This window comes from Mizuhopecten yessoensis, unplaced genomic scaffold, assembly GCF_002113885.1.
Source record: "Mizuhopecten yessoensis strain PY_sf001 unplaced genomic scaffold, ASM211388v2 scaffold10383, whole genome shotgun sequence".
NCBI classification, from domain to species: Eukaryota; Metazoa; Mollusca; class Bivalvia; order Pectinida; family Pectinidae; genus Mizuhopecten; species Mizuhopecten yessoensis.
Window position 1 is genome coordinate 148,851 of NW_018408519.1, and position 19,595 is coordinate 168,445.

Sequence of the window (19,595 nt, forward strand, 5' to 3'; positions counted from 1 at the left end):
GAAGACACACACCATTTCTCTTTTACCTGTGATAAATATAACGAACAAAGAATTAAGCTTTATCGTGAACTGAATGAATACATGCCTCTTAATTTAAATCTACCTTTATTTGGAGATACATCTGTTTCGGAACAGGAAAACATAACGATATTCATGCATACTCAGCAATACATTCGTGACTCTAACAGATTCTAGTACCCCCCCCCCCCTTGTCCCCTCTCTCCCTCTCTCTCAATTGAACCATAATATCCACTCTCTCTAAGAGGAAGATACTATATGTCATACATTAATAATGATGAGGATGTATGTATTATAATTACAGACTATTATCCCCCCTGTCTCTTCCCCCTTCCCCCCTTTTCTCTCTCTGTCTCTCTCTTATAATTTCAATTTATAAATTAAAGCATTTAAAAATGAAATAGTGTATATATGTATATTAATTCTGCCATCTTGTTGTACTATTGTAAATATATGCTTGTAATTTGCTGGGAAAGGGCTTAAACTAAAAAGCAGCACCACAAAACACTCATTGTTGATACATACCGCTACATGTATTAATATTGGCACAGCCACCTTTCTCAATACACAGTTAAACATGTCTTGATTTGAAAGAAATCGATGAAGTAAAATGTCAGGTTTAATTCAGAAGTCAAATGAGCTATATCTCTCCATCGGAGTAGCACGCGTGTACCAGTGAAGTATGTTCTAATGCCATACCTTGTTTAGTTGTACGCTAAGATAACAAAATCTTTCTGAGACCAAAATGACCTACAGTGTACAGCCCATCCTCGATACTCCAGAGTTACGCTCACTTTCGCTCTTTGCACCCCTGGAATATATGGCAAAGCAAAATTGAAGTCGTGTGGTCAGCATTTTGATTGGTTTCAGAAAACAAAACCTGACCAATCGCTAGGCTGATACCTACCCTTAGAAGGTTTCAACGGAGCGACACCCACTGATACGCCTAAGGAAAGAGGATGCCTGCAACCCAATATATTGCATCCACTGTGACCATTATAACGAAATAATAGAACGACCGTATTCGAGGATCTGAAAAACCCGTCAATCCCAAAGGGTCCCAAAGCACCGAACGATTGTACGAATGCACTTAAATGAAAAGAAAACGATCCCAATGTCAAAGTTAAAGTTACACACATACAGTATATATGTGTGTGTCACTTAATCTGTCTGTAACATATATGGTAAAAAAAATGTTTAAATTATACGTATATAAATTCAGTCCAGAGAGTACAAATGGTGAAAAAAGGTAGACAGATTTAGGTTTCTGTAACACACTAGTAAATCCGCGGACCAGACAACAACATGAGGTTTGAATGAAATCTCACATTAGTTTCCTTATTCAGAGGAAACAAGGGGCCAATATGTATATCATGAACATAAAGATGTCAAGACAAACAAAAGTCATTTACAGCGGTAGTCCTTATTCCCTGCTGAACGTGTAGGATCATATCAACAACCAGCTTACCAGATGTGTGTTTAATATGACCGGGTGAAGTGCTATCGGCGTGGTATTTCTAGAAATTAGCCGCCCCGCAAACACCTACATTGCACACATGAGGGTGCGTCCTTAAGGATTCCCATACCACAACCAAAATGTTACAAGGCATCCATTATGACCATTGATTTGATAAACCGTTTCTGAAAAAATATGCATGAATTTTTTAGCAATAAAAAATGAGGTCGGAAAGATTCAAGGGAAGTAAATTAAAGTGGCCTAGGCGCAACACAGTCACTTTTGCTAGGAAATTAAGAAGAGGTTATTTACATGTACGAAAACGTACAGTTGGCCAGGAAACTTTGAATGACATCTGTTAATATGACACCAAACCCAATTATATTAAATCAAACAAAAAATGAAGGCGAAGAACTTGATATGGTAAACGTATTTGATTTTCACTTGAAAAGCACAATCATAACTGAATTGCAAATTGAGGAACAAAGACAACACCAATTTGAGGGAACATACACACAAAAACGAGGTTCTATAAGGAAAATTGAATGTAGAGATCCATTGAATCATTGTGTTTCCACTCACCAGGTAGGTCAATTGGTTAGACCCAACATATACAGATCTGAGTTCCAGGGTCATTGCCGTCATGTTTTTACTCAGAACAAATGCATTTTTATTCTTATCAATTATCGTTGTAATTGTTTTTTTAAAGTTCCACGAAATGTGTCTTTCTTAACAAAAACATGATTGATCAAAGCGGTCGGGTAAGCATATTGAAAAACAGAAGGTCGACAAATATTAATTAAATATTAAATAGTATAAATAAATATTAAAAAAAGGGTGATAATCAATATGCTTTCAAAAGAAACATATGAATTCTAAAACGTTTATCTAATGGACCTACTCGATTGGACAGGAGGTGTTTGTTTGCATTGTGATTGGATAAGAGGACTTCCGTTATTGTTGTCCAGACTGCCTTGGCAACGAACACTAGACACTTGTTATGAGGTCTGTATTATATCCATTACTGATAGCAGCCACAACACACGAGACGCCTTACAAAGGTATGTTAACAACTTCATCATTTTAGGGTACGATTGATTAAGAACTATGAATTCGGGTGTGTAATTGTATCTCAATGTACATTTAAATGTAAATACCTTGGTTTGTGGTACAAGTTATTTTTATATATATCTATTTCTTTTTATTTGCTCAAATGCTAATGTAGAATAACTGAATTTCATTCCCATAAAAAAGCACGGGTATTGGTTAACATTCGTATGAATTCCTTTCTATGTTGTAGACCAATATGAAATTGACGTGTTTCGTGCTAGCGGCAGTGTTCGGAACCGTCGTTTGTAAGTTTCGACTTGTAAAATATAGCTTTGCAAGAAATTCATGTTTTATTTTTAATTTGGATAATTAAAACATACAGGTAGTTTGTGAATATTTAACAGTCTTTTCTGTCCAATTGGTATGTTAGCTATTAGTATATGTAGAAATATACTTAAAATTCTTTGGACAGAAATAGCAACAATATATATATATATTTGTCAGTGTCAGCCCAACCCAAAAAAATACAGAAATAAGTAAGATATCTTGTTGTTTTGTTTTTTTGTTTCGAAAATAATGATGAATGATTATTTATATGAAATGTATAACTATGTGTTATACTTGCTCGCCTGATATAAGTGATAAAGAAGATGTAGATTCAGTTTCAAAATAATGCTATAGATTAAGATTATGGCGAAATATAAGACAAGACAAACATTGTAAAGCACATGTCGCAAAATAAAACGATAACTTTATGTATAATGAATCAACATTGATGTAACACAATCGATTTAATACAGTGAAGTTAACATGAATCTGAAAACACGCTTGTGACGCGCGTTACCACTGAATTCACTATCTTATCAGGATTTCAAGCACAGGGACCAGTTTATTGGAGCATAGACAGCTTAGCGACAAAACAATTTAATATTTGTTTGCTCCAACATGTTATCAAATTAACATCTCCAATCTATGGTATTTTATCAAAAATTAAAACCATTCGTACCAAAGCATTATGAACAAAAATAAATTATAATGCTACCACATATTGCAAGATTTAAAAATAAAAACGGTTTTATGAAAATGTTGTGAAGCTAAGGTCTCGATAAACAACCTTGGCCAGCTTTGAGATTTATCGAATGCTAGGTCAGTAACTATAACAACTTTGACGGTTCTTATCGCTCGTAATGTCGTTTATATAAAGCCCTATTTTCTTCCTTTAGTAAAATCGTACCAAGAACTCCATCGACAAAGAAATGTTGTTATATTTAATGATAACGATTTATTGTTTATTTCGGTATTGATGCAAACATTTATTTATTTAACGGAACAGCATCGATCTTCCAATTTTTTCTTCTTACTACGTTGAAAAACCCCAAAGTTTACACAAAAAAGTAAACACTAAGGGTTGCCCAGAGATAATTAATATTCATAAATTGTTTCAAGATGGTTCTTAGGCCGGTAGTCTAGTGTTTATACAAGCATACCCATATCTTCGAAAGACCTATGAACTATTTTTTTCTATTTTCGTTCCTTTTTTTTTAAAGTGTCTGTTTTCTACCAATATCCACCAACGTAGATCAATTTAATAACCAATCTGAAAAAATGCATTTACATTATATTTGCTTGTTTGCAAAGATTGCAATCCACCCAATCCCAATTATTATTTCTTTACACGATAGAGTTATTACGATTGTCGGTTTGGTAATTACTCAATATATACGGGATGGCAAATGCCATATCTAAGTCGTTGAATTTGTTTGGTCAAGCCCATAAATGTAGTTTTATTTCTGTTCAATTTTCGGAGAACATTAAGGAATCACCATAACGTCATTCCGGAAATATAGAACGGAACTGCTTTCTAGTCTACCCTTAACACTAAGCGTACCTACAAGGCGTCCTGTCTCAATGTAACATGGTTTATGTAGGACTTTTGTTTTGTGGACCAATAGAAGAATGCATTTAGCTTTCATGTAAGGACTCGGTAGATATGGGGTATATCTTGCGTTAAGATAATGAACAAATTAATATGTATTTTGTAAATGTCCATGAAAGCATAAAAGGAAGGATAAGTGTCATCGACAGGATCAGCCATCTTATGTAATATATTGTGTGTGATATTGATATTCTACGCGAAGGTGAAGAATATGGGTCAGACTAGAGGAATCCGAAGTCTGAAATGACATCCGGCACCTGAGGGTAGAGAATCCATACCCCGTACACCTACATCATACATTTTCTCCTATCTTGTAATCGAAATTTTAGAGAAACACAACAGGCATTGTAAAAACTATGCTAAACATACACAATTGTAGCAAAATGTATCGATAAGGTATATAAAAAATAAGTTCATGTTTGAAAGTAAGGTATTATGTAGAACATAGGTTTACCTCACATTTGAAAATACCTACAAAACCTTCAAGGCAAGCCTTTGCAATAACTCGTATGTTCTATTTACTTGTTATTTGGCGGAGGCCTGAGCCGGAGGGAAAGGTTGTCAAAGTCAGTCAAACAACGTCTTAACGATCATTCGATTAAGCCGTCGTTATAAATGTCGCCATCTGATTATGACGTCAGAGATGTAAAGATCAGGGTATGAATTGAGCTGATATTTTATCATTATTGCCCATAACAGCCACAACAAACGATACTTATACGACAACAACAACGTCAATACCATCAACAACAGGTGCGCCTTCAACAACACCTCAAGCGTCGACCTCAAGTAGAGGTACATCTTCGTCTTCAATTGCAACTATAACTACGTCTATACCATCCACAACAAAAACTAGATCCCTGTCATCAGAAACAACCAAGACAACACCAACTACTACCTCAGCACCAGCTACAACTTCAGAACTTGCTGATACAACAATACTAGCTAATACAACAACACCAGGAAATACAACAACACCAGGAAATACAACAACACCAGGATATACAACAACACCAGGTAAGGTGAACAGATAACATATATATATATCAATATGTGTTGGTGAAATTATAGTAAGTCCCCTAAACACAGTTTTGTAATTTATTTGTTTTAATCCGTTCGAAGAATTCCTTCTTTTTCTTCTTCCTCCATTTTCGTTTACGGAACACAAGAAGGTGGATCTCTGAAAGATGGTATGGGTATTCGTGAATAAATGGTCCTGATACTCCCTTCTATACATTCACAATATCGACATGCATCGTTAAATACTTATATTTGTTCTTTGATATGTTCAATATCTCCTTTATGGGAGCATTATTTAATTCTGCTGTTCATTCAAATAAAGTTGAAAATAGAAAATGTTGCAGACAAGCGCGACAATAATTACACAAAGATGATAAGATCAAAGTTAAAGTTACTATAATAAAAAAGCCATACCGTAGCGTCATTACACAAGGAAAAGTCTCCAACTCATTGTCCATAATACAAATTACACTAGTAGTGCTGATACATCAAAATAAACTCAAGACAGGAAGAACTGCCATAACAAATATAACTTATGATAATATGCATGAGATATATATGCAAGACTCATTTAATGCGCGGACGTATATATTCACTCGTGCGCTCCGCGCACTTGTGAATATATATTCGTCCGCGCAATAAACCCGTGCTTTCTGATTTGTTAGAAAAACACAAGTGTGTGGTCTTGCTTTTATCACATACCTTCCGTATTTGGTAGAGATTGATACAAAGATTTTATAAACTTTGATATTTTGTGAAAATACCGGGAACTTTTCAGATCGCCATGACAAGGGGATTCCCATAAAAAGTAGTTCCGGCTAGTAGGTAAATACAACATTCCGTATTGCACATGTGCAATACAGAACGTTGTGTTTCATGGTCTGAAAGTTGCTTGTATTCTTATAACAAGATTCAACAGGTATGTGATAAATTGTGTAAATGAATAAAGATATTTTAATGCAACTGTTCATCACATACATGTATGACGTGATTTTTTATATAATAGATATTTATATAAATATAATAAAGAATGTTTTTGATATTGGGCTGTTTCACACATAGAAACTATAGGATATTTAATGAATTAATCGATTTCATAAAAGCAATAAAATATCCAAATAACAATACGGTTATAATATACTTTCACGCTGTAATATGTACGAGAAAACCATAGTTTAAAAAAATGATGATACAGTAATATCATTTTTTTTTTATAATTCAACACTATGCATATTTTTGTTAAGATTACAGTGGATCCACTAACTATGGGCTGTCCCCACTACTCCTGTTGTCTGGACTTATAATCACGACGTTCCTGTATTCGTGATTGGGACCTAACAGACAGAGTGGTTGATATTCTGATGACAGAGACTTCGCCTTATAAGAAAATGACGGATTACAGCCACTTTCAGTTTTAAGTTCGCAAGCAATGGATCTCCTGGCAATAAATGCTATATGATTGTACGTTATTATGCTGAACTGTAAATATGTTCAATTTAATTGATAGGGCTTTGGTAATATTAACTTCACATATGCATAAAGTATACCATTGATAACTGTGTTAGATATATCGTGATTTTGTCCATTGTATGTATAATACATTGTATTTCAAATGGTGCACTGTATGTCGAACATTGTCTACGATTAATTTTGATTTCACTCGCTCACTCACTCATGCAACCACATACTTATACACTCACTCACTCATTTACCCGCCCATTTACCCACGCATCCACTCATCCACTCCTTGATTCACTCACTTATCCACTCACCCACTTATACACCTACTTATACACTCACTCACTCATTTACCCGCCCATTTACCCACCCATCCACTCATCCACTCCTTGATTCACTCACTTATCCACTCACCCACTTATACACTCACTTATACACTCACTCACCCATTCACTCATCACTCGACATTCACTTCTATTTGACTTATAATGTTCCAGAACGTGTTTATTAACAAGTATGTAGAGTAAAGGCTTAAATCTGGGTAAAGTCAACGCTTCCAAAAAAAAGAGTTAAAGATTAGTCTACCAACGACGTTTTGTAATCGTGTAGGTGAAAAGTAAAAAAATCATAAATGTCTCGTCTGCATATTATAATGAATTACTTGATTTGAACGTTCAATATATAATCTGTATGATTTCTTTGCCTATATACTAGCATATACATTTATGAAAAAAAACACTTATTTTTGGGGGATAAACTAATTGCAAAATTATTATTGATATATAATCGAAATTTCGATATGATTATTTTGTCGCCTTTGGACTATGTTCGAAGTAGTATAGATATTGAAAAATGAAAGTTATAGCGATTTGAATTAAGTCAATAATAGTCGTTTCATTATCATTAATATTTGTTTATTTATTTACTTGATTTTACGACAAATTTTTCCGTTTTTGCAAACTAATGTTTTACCTAAAAAAACTTGTTAACGTAAGGGGAGATAATCGTTCAGTTGCCAATTTTGTAAAGGTTTGTATATACTGTTGCTAGTTTCAGGAGCCGTAGCTCGTTATTATCCGATTAATCAATATTTAAAAAAGGTTTTAGTATCATCTGACTTAAAAGGATTGTTTCAAGATTATTAAAATAGTACGCCTTTAAAGTAGAATTAATATCGTTGCGCTATGGTGGAAAAAGCCCATTCGGACACTGGCACGTCATTCGTTAATTGTAATTACAGTTTTACAGTATTACAGTTGTAAGAGGAAGTATGTACAGACTATTCATTATTAGGATACAATCATAATTGATGGCAATTGAATTGCTGTTTTAACTAATATATTATTTTAAATGCTTTTAATAATTAAAATTGATGCAACCAAATTTGTGTGTTATTTTGGTTCGTACAGTACGTTGCTATATTGATTACATCATTTAAAGATTGACATTATCTAGGGACCATTTTATGGCATCAAAGATACACTTTGTTAAAGAAATAAGAAAGAGAAAAATATGATTTAAACCTTGCGGAAATCGAATTATTACCGTAGGACATATGCTAGGTAATGCTCCGAAATATTACCGTGGGACAGATGCTAGGTAATACTCAATTGTTTTACCGTGGGACAGATGCTAGGTAATACTCAAATGTATTACTGTGGGACAGATGCTAGGTAATACTCAGATGTATTACCGTGGGACAGATGCTAGGTAACACTCAGATGTATTACCGTGGGACAGATGCTTGGTAATACTCAAATGTATTACCGTGGGACAGATGCTAGGTAGTATTCAAATGTATTACTGTGGGACAGATGCTAGGTTACACTCAGATGTATTACCATGGGACAGATGCTAGGTAATACTCAAATGTATTACCGTGGGACAGATGCTAGGTTATACTCAGATGTATTACCGTGGGACAGATGCTAGGTAATACGCAGGTGTATTACCGTGGGACAGATGCTAGGTTATATTCAGATGTATTAACGTGGGACTGATGCTAGGTAATACTCAGATGTATTACCGTTAGACAGATGCTAGGTAGTACTCCGAATTATTACCGTGGGACAGATGCTAGGTAATACTCATGTGTATTACCATGGGACAAATGCTAGTTAATACTCAATTGTATTACCGTTGGACAGATGCTAGGTAATACTCCGAATTTTTACCGTGGGACAGATGCTAGGTAATACTCAGATGTATTACCTTGGAGCAGATGCTAGGTAATACTCAGGTGTATTACCGTAGGACGGATGCTAGGTAATACTCAGATGTATTAACGTGGGACAGATGCTAGGTAGTACTCAGATGAATTACCGTGGGACAGATGCTAGGTAGTATTACCGTGGGACAGATGCTAGATAGTATTACCGTGGGACAGAGGCTAGGTAGTATTACCGTGGGACAGATGCTAGGTAATACTCAGATGTATTACCGTGGGACAGATGCTAGGTAGTATTACCGTGGGACAGATGCTAGATAGTATTACCGTGGGACAGAGTCTAGGTAGTATTACCGTGGGACAGATGCTAGGAAGTATTACCGTGGGACAGATGCTAGATAGTATTACCGTGGGACAGAGTCTAGGTAGTATTACCGTGGGACAGATGCTAGATAGTATTACCGTGGGACAGAGGCTAGGTCGTATTACCGTGGGACAGATGCTAGGTAATACTCAGATGGATTACCTTGCAGCAGAGGCTAGGTAATACTCAGGTGTATTACCGTGGGACGGATGCTAGGTAATACTCAGATGTATTAACGTGGGACAGATGCTAGGTAGTACTCAGATGTATTACCGTGGGACAGATGCTAGGTAGTACTCAGATGTATTAACGTGGAACAGATGCTAGGTAGTACTCAGATGAATTACCGTGGGACAGATGCTAGGGAGTATTACCGTGGGACAGATGCTAGATAGTATTACCGTGGGACAGAGTCTAGGTAGTATTACCGTGGGACAGATGCTAGATAGTATTACCGTGGGACAGATGCTAGGTAATACTCATGTGTATTACCATGGGACAAATGCTAGTTAATCCTCAATTGTATTTCCGTTGGACAGATGCTAGGTAATACTCCGAATTTTTACCGTGGGACAGATGCTAGGTAATGCTCAGATGTATTACCTTGGAGCAGATGCTAGGTAATACTCAGGTGTATTACCGTGGGACGGATGCTAGGTAATACTCCGAATTATTACCGTGGGACAGATGCTAGGTAGTACTCAGATGTATTAACGTGGGACAGATGCTAGGTAGTACTCAGATGAATTACCGTGGGACAGATGCTAGGTAGTATTACCGTGGGACAGATGCTAAATAGTATTACCGTGGGACAGATGCTAGGTAATACTCAGATGTATTACCGTGGGACAGATGCTAGGTAATACTCAAATACTCGATTGTTTTACCGTGGGACAGATGCTAGGTAATACTCAGATATATTACCGTGGGACAGATGCTTGGTAATGCTCAGATGTATTACCGTGGGACAGATGCTAGGTTATACTCAAATGTATTACCGTGGAACAGATGCTAGGTAATACTCAGATGTATTACCGTTAGACAGATGCTAGGTAGTACTCCGAATTATTACCGTGGGACAGATGCTAGGTAGTACTCAGATGTATTAACGTGGGACAGATGCTAGGTAGTACTCAGATGTATTAACGTGGGACAGATGCTAGGTAGTGCTCAAATGAATTGCCGTGGGACAGATGCTAGGTAGTATTACCGTGGGACAGATGCTAAATAGTATTACCGTGGGACAGATGCTAAATAGTATTACCGTGGGACAGATGCTAAATAGTATTCCCGTGGGACAGATGCTAGGTAATACTCAGATACATTACCGTGGGACAGATGCTGGGTAATACTCAGATGTATTACCGTGGGACAGACGCTAGGTTATACTCAAATGTATTACCGTGGGACAGATGCTGGGTAATACTCAGATGAATTACCGTGGGACAGATGCTAGGTTATACTCAAATGTATTACCGTGGGACAGATGCTAGGTAATACTCAGATGTATTACCGTGGGACAGATGCTAGGTAATAATCAGATTTTGTAAATAGGCCAAAATCACCCCTATGTGTTTATCTGACTTGTCGGATCGCCCGAGTTTCTTGTCGACGTCCCCGAATCAGCCAATGATCACTTGACGGCTCCAGTTATAAACAGCATTCTTTGTGCTGATTGAAACATTCACTTCTGTTTCAAATTTAGCATATAAGAGGAGAAAACAATACTGGTTTAGAGAAAATCATTTATTTACAATAACACTTGCAGCGTAAAACTTTGTTCAAATGTTAAAAGTCTGCCGAGTTCAAATTCTCCTTACTCAAATTATCCTTACCGTCCGGCCAATCATTCGGCATTTAATATCAATTCCAATAAAATATTGTTGACTTTTAAGCAGCAAAGTTTATATAGACTGTCGTATTTAAGTGTTGTTAAAATAAAACAAAAACATATGCTTAATTTACAATTTAGATTAAAGTAATATTTCCTTTGCATCAAACAAATTCTCCCAACTAAATCGCGACGTTATAGCACATGCAGATTTCATTCACACAAACAACTGCCAACAGTTCACTGAGACATGTCACACAGTATCGTCATCGTCGGAGTCAGTTATTGGTAGGATTCGTCGGTTTTTCCTCGGAGGTGAAGTAACGTGAGAGGAAGTAGATTGGGATGATAGTCGAAATGAAATGTTAAGTGTGCCGCCAGTAATATTCGCCCCAGAAAGCATCCCCGTGGTAAGATTTTGATAGTCTCCAGATGAAGTTTGAACAGGTGCGACCACATTTTCATTCCTGGAATGTCCTACTTCACAACGAGACAGTGTTGATGATGCAGGTTTTGATGACAGAGATGTTCATTTTTACGCTGATGATCCATAGACCCCACTGCATACTTGTTTACACTGTTTACATGTTTGTGGCCACTCCACTGCATGATCGTCGTCGGTGCTACGCCAGAATGCAAAAAAATGTGCATAGAGTTTTTCGGAGGAATAGGTGTTTTTTTCTAACAAGGCCAGGATTGTTTGCCATTGTTTTCAACATCACAGAAAGTTTATTTTTCCAAACTGGCTGATTTTTAAACCACTTTTTACCGTTCTCGTTGTATCACCTAGGTTTGATACAAACTGACAGAAAACATCAACAGAAAGTTGTTGTATTACTGTTGTAAGATTACATAGGTACAATGTATGTGATAAAGAGGTGTAACTGTACAGTTGTTTACATATGTTTAAGTAATTTCCAGGTTAATTAACTTTGTAGGGTAACTGCGTTGATCTGATGCATTTAAGTCAAAATAACTAATTTGAATACCAGATTTCTGTTTTGATTAATTCTTTGTTCTGATCCCTGTACGTAGTGCATACGTATTGTAGCTGCTGCTCCCATTGTGCATGATCGTAAGAGGCAACTAAATTTGGGATCTTATCTTTTCTCTTCTTTCTAAACAACTTTCTTCTTCCTAATGTCTCCCTTGATAATGTCTCACTTTTAACCTTTAGTTGAGCGTTCGCCCCTGTGAGGAAGGCTTTGGGTTCTGTCCCCTGGCCGAGACATACCAGAGTCTGTAAAAATAGTATTTTCTACTCTGCTAAACGCTCAACAATTTAGGAGTGGGACGACTGGTTCGCCCGTTGTCAGTATTATGTGACCGGGTGGGGTGTCCCGCTGGGTGTCTTCGACAGTATGTTTCAGTGAGGTAGCACTATAAAGTCGGCATCAGTTCCGCGCTATTACAAGGAAACAAACACGAACATATTACAGCCTCCCAAAACATACACGCCATACACTACATGCATGCATCTTGCAATCAGGGAAGGCCGTCCTTAAATGACCATAGTTGTTGATAGGACGTTTAGCAATACTAAACCTTCTGTAAACAGTCCCTTTCACATAAATAAATGTTTCAGGCTGTAAAGAATAACAAGGATAATACGCATTATTTAAAAATACAAAACAATGTTAGAAGCGAAAATGTATTACCTGTAAAAAACAATTGCATGGATAGTGATGCAGAGTAACACTTAGAAATATCAACGATTCATTATCCCAGATAGTGTAAAAATAACTTTTTTGTGGTCCATAATTTCGATGGAATTTCTCAAATAGACTTTAGGTCTAGTATCCAACACAGAAATAGCTCCGGTACATGAATGTTCGTATTTGCAATTAATTTCATCAGTTTTATTTTCGTGGAGTAAAAACGTTTCCGCGAAATCGCAAAAGCTATGACCTCCGAAATATCAACATTTGCATTATATTAACACAAAAATGTCGGAAGTCTCATCAGCATATAATTAATGGTTTTGTACAATGAAAGAGAAAGGGAACACTTTAATACGATTTTGTTTAGTTTTTGTTTTTATTAATGTCCATTCGAATATTTCGATTTTTAGAAAATACTTAAAGGGACATCACGTGAAAAGGCGTTTTTTTTTAATGAAAGTATATATTGTATGCACTTCCACTTATGTTACCTCGCTATCCCCATATTCATAGTCCGTTCCAAATGTCCAGTTTGACCACTTGAATTGTTCGGGAAAGCCCTGCTAAAAATAGCGCCGATAACGTCACCTGACTAGGTAGTAAACACAAGTGGTGCGAGCGAGAGGAAACGGTTTTCAAAGGGGCCCCAATAGAGGGGCCGTCAGGCAACTGCAAGTTCTTACCGCACTATGAAACCAAGTTATATGATTTCTAAGTCCGTATTCAAACTTATTGAACAGTAATTATTCATCATTAGAAGTTAATTGCACACTTGCTAATGTTCAGAATTTAAATTTATTTAGCTTTAAACATAAATTTGTTGCCAATAAAGTTAAACAAGGGATGGGCACAAGTTTTTACAATTTATCACAGCCTTCTCCCGTCATACATTTACAATTAAATGTCAACAATGATAATAGGCATAAACATAAAGTGGATATATTCAAATATAAATTGAATTTAGTACCGGAATGTGGCCGGTACAGATGGTACGGGGCCAAACACTTTCCCTACACCAAGGGACAAACCTTTCTGATTTTTTTTTATATATTGCCGGGGCAGAGGAGGCCGGGTATTCATACTAGTACTAATTTAAATCTTGCATGTAAAAACAAAAATAATTGTTTAATTCAGCAATATAATTAAATCATACCATTTTATTGAACCCGGTAATATTATAAATTATGTAAATCCACGGACTTAGATAACACGTATCTCGGTGACCCAGAAAATACGCCGTGGGCCATCACAACAGTTATCCCTTGGAGGGCCTCATGGCAAAATCAAACTAACCAGTCACTTATCCCTTCCTTTCGCATAAACCACTGTATAATTATAGAAACACAAAGTAAACTCTCTCCAATACATGCCCATTAACATATTAAACTAAGTTCATCTGTGTTCAAACTCAGACAAAGATACTAGCGAGCTTAATAGTTTTAGATATTTATTCATAACATAAACAGCGCTAGCATTTCTGTCGATTCCATTTCAGCTTAACCGGCTATCCGGAAGAATACATGCACCGTACTAACTGCTACGGCAGTTATTTTCTCCTTTGAATACTGCCCACCTGCAATAATGATTCCGTAACGTACTCCTTGCGCTATCTTTTGACCATTTGGCAACTTTTCGTTTCGTAGCTGACACGGTACAACACTTTTCTTTCGCTTACTTCACACGGCCAGTCATTTTGTTTACAAAGAAATGGTGTGCTATGTGCATGCGCTAGTAGAGGGAAATCCCTGAACAAAACGTTGGTCAGACAGGTAGAAATACCGATGATTTTCTTAGATTTTATCATTTTTATGAATCTATTTCAGGCAAATCCGATCGTTATGCTCCATAAGGAGTCTCACTTCATATGTTTATGTAATATTTGAAAAAAAGACAAAAAATAAAGTTACTTCACCGTGATGCCCCTTTAATGTTTATCAATACACTTATCTAAGATTTTTTTTTCATTCCTGCACGTTTTCACGACATCTTAACCTTTTCGTGACATTAGCTTACAAAACGTTACAGCTAAGTCATACCTATTTTGCAGTTAACCATGACTATACTATTCCGTCTTTGCGTATTGCAGAGTTATCTCCTCTTGAGAGCAGGGATTGATTGTTACGTCATTGGTTTGTGAGAGTAACATTATCAATTTTTGAGAAAACGACGTAATTTTCCCACACAAACCAATGACGAAACAATCAATCCCTGCTCACAAGAGAAGATATCTCTGCAATACGCAAAGACGGAATAAACACATCATTTCATAATAATAGTCAATGACCGCATACCACTCCTCACAAATACATATTAACACGCTATGCCATCCCCCACACATCGACAACCCAGAAAAAGTTAACACAATCGAATTCTAACAGTCATTTTATCACCAACATTCTTCTAGTTATCTCTCCAATTCGAACTTCTTAGTATTCTATGTTGTATAAAGAAACGTCTAACAAGACGGGAACGAACATGCAGTGAAATTGTTAGACGGATTTATCAGTTAGAAAGAATGTTTCTAAATACACCTGCGCTAAAATCGATAGCGTTATCGCTCACATAACCCAGAAATACGCTTTCTCGACAACAACTGACCTTTCCAACACCAAAAGCAAACACTGTATAAGGAATATAAATCACTGATAAAGTTTCCAGGGTGATATATACTTCTTGATAAATAAAACGAAATTTGAATAAGGGAAACTGTTTGTTTACAAACCAATCGTAATTTATCCAATGCAAAACAAACAATGCTTTCTCAGATTTCGAAGAATTTGTATTGATTAAAGCAAAATACCAACTTCATACAGGTAATAAAAAACTGACCGATATGCTTAAATACCACCCCATACGCACACGTAGCGGTTGGCAACTCCTATCCCGTTACTATAATTTTCTATCGATTTGCAATCTTATTACTTTCGCGTCACGGGGAAACAGAAACATAAGACATATACGTATACGCTTCGTTAAGACAAGTGTACATGGAATGGTATTTGTCATTGAATGCGCATGTCTAGTTATGCTACAGTAACATAGACTAATCGCTGCCGCACGGGGTTGAAAATGGACTCCTCTTTATTTATTTTTTCTCTTTAATCTAATTTTTCCTTATCGTTCAGCCAGCTGGAACGCCCCATACAACTGTCATTGGAGGTTCCCTGTATCGTTTTTTCCCTTTAAACAGTAGCATCCCCGTTAACTTGCGTTTGGATATAACTGAAGCGCACACTGCTGGGTCAGCAAACGTCCAGGGTTCGAATTGTGGTTTAGCCCCGATAATGTTTTACACCCAGAACACTGTTGTAGATTATCTGTTGTGTATTCCATCTTTATTACTTCAAATAAAAGTCCCGTAAGGTATGGTTTCTTTTCAGTTAAGTTTCAATTAAGTGGAACTGGCTGACAACGTAGTTCGTAGGTTGTCTCAAAGCGGTTCACAAAATATTATGCATGGTTATAGGGCCTTTGCAACCGGCCAATATTTTTCTCAACTCCCTGGGGAGCATACAGCCGGTGCTGCCATTTCAGCGCTCACATCTAGCATTCAACAGCTAGTGCTGCCCAACCACGTACTCATTTACAGCTGAGTAGACTGGAACAAGCGGAGCAAAGTATCTTGCTCAAAGATACAACACAGTGCCGTGCCGTGACTCGACTCGACCCTTCGGTCACGAGCCCGGCGTCCTACCACTAGACTACCTTGCTTCCTACCGTATACATGTATACATGTTTTTTTGTTTACAATATAATTCTGATTTGTCTAATCCATTATAAATGTAAGGGTTAATGTCGCTGCATTCATTTACACTTCCATCATAAACAAGGGGATTTTATAAATCACCATGGTTACTATATTTACATGTATGTCATCGTAAAATACAAAATAGATATATTTTAACGAACAAAATACCTCAACACAGCAGTTGAGTCTTTTAACACTGTGCTTTTCTCTGAATATTATATAAAGGCTAATAATTGTGAATTGTAAAAATAACATATGCATACGTATATATATATATCAAAACAATTAATTTTCGATTTGACCATTGATGTCATTACTCTTTTCATCTTTTTACACCAAAAAACTCAAGCTCCGTTGGTTGAGTACATCATCTACAGTAAATGATATGTATCAACATCCATGAAAATTTCAAGACAGTATTTTTATTCTGGGATCCAAGATGTATGACGTAATAGAAACGTGACAGAAAAATACAATGGTGTAACTGACGCATTATTTGAATGTTTGTCAATTGTAAGTTATGTCATTCCCTGAAATATACCTTGAACCATATTTCTGAAAATTAAGTGTTATTGATATCGAACATTCAGATCATTTTGAGATGCTTCCTCAGACCGATTATTCTTCTGCTTCATTAGGCCATATTTTGCCCAGAACTTGCAATGTATCCGGTTGGATTAAAACAGGTAAAATAACGTTTCCAGTTAAATTGATCAGAAAAAAAGGAATAATCGAAAATCATAAAATGTTTCACAAGATATTTTGTAAAGAAAAATACAAAAATCTTTTACTTACGATTAATGTTTGAAACTGATGATTTAATTAAAGTATGAAACCGAAGGAATTCGTCAACACTCGTTGGTAACTGGATAGATCGATACATGTTTATTTGAGAATGTCGCTTGATACGGTGGTTGTATCGAACACTTCTACAGCCATGTCTAAATATAGATATTAAAACATTTACTGGTATGATATCTCAGTTTATAACTTTTTTCTATCACTTGAAGATATGACGCAAAATGTAAGGGGTTCTATAATGGTATATTCATACTGTTAAGTTTTGTTTTTGATTTGGCCATTCTAGTTTAAACAAAAATTGAATTAATATATAAATACATGTGTGTAATACACTAAATCATTATTACCCAGTCTGTTGATAGACACCTTAAGGATTTCAAAAAAGCTGCTAATTATCCATAGTTGATCGATACTTTGTACATAGGCCTGTCATCTTCCTTGTGACATTTCACAGTTTGTGTCTTGGATGTGTGTGCGCAAGGTTCGTTGCCATGGTAATTCAAGAGCTATAAAGCTTATTTGGTAAGTTGAAAGCAGACCTGTGCGCTAGTTTTGTAGACAGGAGGACGGTGTCGACCTTCAATACAGCCAAGTAAGTTTTTTGCTTGTATTCCATAGTAACTAGTCTCAAATAGTCCTCGTTATGGCACGATGTTGATATAATTCATTTTGTTGTTTTTCATCAACATTATTTCAATAATTATGTTTTTAAATGCCACATTAACCTACCATGTTTTTTTTGTTTTGTATTTGATTCAAATTTGCTTTCAAACAGATACAGATACCAGTAGGATTGATTATCATGTTTCCCATGTTTCCTGTTAATATAATATCGAAATAACCTTACTATATCATCTATGATATTTTGTTATTTCATTTTTCATATAAAATCCAATCTTGTTTTTCCTTAACATTTCTAAACCTCGATATTTTTTTCCTTTTCAAAAGAGGCTGTGTAGAATTTACCTTGGTACGGGGAGACTCTACCTCAAATCAGGTCGTGTAGGATTTATTAAGATTCTGGACATTTACTTCAAACGAGGCAGTGTATGTTTTACCTGGATACCACCTGAAGACTCTCTTTGAGAGAGTACGGCTTGTATTTTAATGGATACTGGACGAGTCTACTTCAAAAGAGGTCGGATAGGATAACCTGGATACAGTCAGATACCATTTTAATGGAAGTCGAATAGATTTTACTCATCGACGTATTAAATAGAAACGTAGGTAAATACTGTATGTTGTAGTTTAAAACGTTTTATTAGCTCACCTGATCCGAAGGACCATGGTGAGCTTATGCAATACCGCAGTGTCCGTCGTCCGTCCGTCAACTTTTCCTTTAAAACGCTACTTGTCTTGAACGACTAATCAGATTTTGACCAAATTTGAGCAGAAGCAACCTAGGGGAAAGGGGAACACATTTTGTATAAACGGTGGGTATGGCCACTCAGGGGCCTGAGGGGTGGGGCCCAATAGGGGAAACATAGCAAATTGTTTAAAATCCGTCTTCTTCTGTAGGAATGAAAGGATTTGGTCCATATTTGGTCTGAAGCATCTTTGGGTGAAGGGGAACCAATTTTGTATAAACCGTGGGTCTGCCCCCCCCTAGGAGCCTGACGGGCGGGGCCCAATAGGGGAAACATAGCAAATTGTTTAAAATCCTTCTTCTTCTGTAGGAATGAAAGGATTTGGTCCATATTTGGTCTGAAGCATCCTTGCTTGAAAGGGAACCAATTTAGTATAAACCGTGGGTCTGGCCCCCCAGGAGCCTGAGGGACGGGGCCAAATAGGGGAAACATAGCAAATTATTCTTTAAAATCCTTCTTCTTCTGTAGGAATGAAAGGATTTTATCCATATCTGGTCTGAAGCATCCTTGGGTGAAGGGGAACCAATTTTGTATAAACTGAGGGTCTGGCCCCCAGGGGAATGAGGGATGGGGCCCAATAGGGGAAACATAGCAAATTTGGTATGAAGCACCATTGGGTCAAGGGGAACCAACTTTGAAAAACGGTGTGTCTGACCCCCTGGAGGCAGAGAGTCGGGGCCCAATATGGGAAATAGAGGAAAAACCTTTAAAATCCTTC

At 36.6% G+C, this 19,595-nt stretch overlaps 1 long non-coding RNA gene across 1 annotated transcript; it reads left to right on the forward strand.

The window, feature by feature from the left end:
* Nucleotides 1-2,384: 2,384 nt before the first annotated feature.
* Nucleotides 2,385-8,315, forward strand: LOC110460399. The gene is made up of 4 exons (XR_002464008.1): nucleotides 2,385-2,535; nucleotides 2,775-2,829; nucleotides 5,160-5,477; nucleotides 6,725-8,315. It is a non-coding gene; the product is annotated as an uncharacterized LOC110460399 (long non-coding RNA).
* The last annotated feature ends 11,280 nt before the right edge of the window (nucleotides 8,316-19,595 follow it).